The sequence below is a fragment of the Orycteropus afer genome, unplaced genomic scaffold (genome assembly GCF_000298275.1).
Source record: "Orycteropus afer afer isolate SDZICR_OR568_19922 unplaced genomic scaffold, OryAfe1.0 scaffold00318, whole genome shotgun sequence".
NCBI lineage: Eukaryota > Metazoa > Chordata > Mammalia > Tubulidentata > Orycteropodidae > Orycteropus > Orycteropus afer.
Window position 1 is genome coordinate 418,513 of NW_006921905.1, and position 515 is coordinate 419,027.

The following is a 515-nucleotide window of genomic DNA, read 5'->3' on the forward strand; positions in this document are numbered from 1 at the left end:
TTTTTTTTTTTTTTGGTTTAGACACTCCTCAGAAGGAAGATGGGGCAATCTACTTCCATAGGGATACTGTCTCAGAAACCCAAGGAGGGATTACTATAAGGTGGAACCCATAGATGGCAGTGAGCTTGGTTTTTTTGGTTTTGATAACAAAAGTACTGTTATGCTTTTATCATTGCATGTTATTAGGCAGTAATGATTTTAATTTGTTTGTTATTGGTGATGTTAACTTTAATCACAGGTTCTCCCCAGTAAAATTATTTTTTCCCTTTGCATTTAATACATATTTTGAGACTGTGTAAATAAAACATTACTCATTGAACCTCCATCCACCAGTTTTAGCATCCATTCATGTTTTTTGGCTGAATTACTTGCTACTCTGTTGGTTGCAGAATGGCAATTTTCTAATTCCATCACTCCTTCCATGTTCACTAGTTGCCATCCTAGGAAATGCTTTATCTCCTCTCCATTTAATTATTAATCCACTCATTCATTCATTTAAATAAGTATGGATTCAC

The 515-nt window shown here is 34.4% G+C and overlaps 1 protein-coding gene across 1 annotated transcript in view; it reads right to left on the reverse strand.

Annotated features, from left to right (window-relative positions):
* The window catches only part of LOC103206458 (cytochrome P450 2J2-like), a 154,341-nt gene that overhangs the window by 66,674 nt on the left and 87,152 nt on the right, over positions 1-515 (reverse strand). The window lies entirely within an intron of this gene.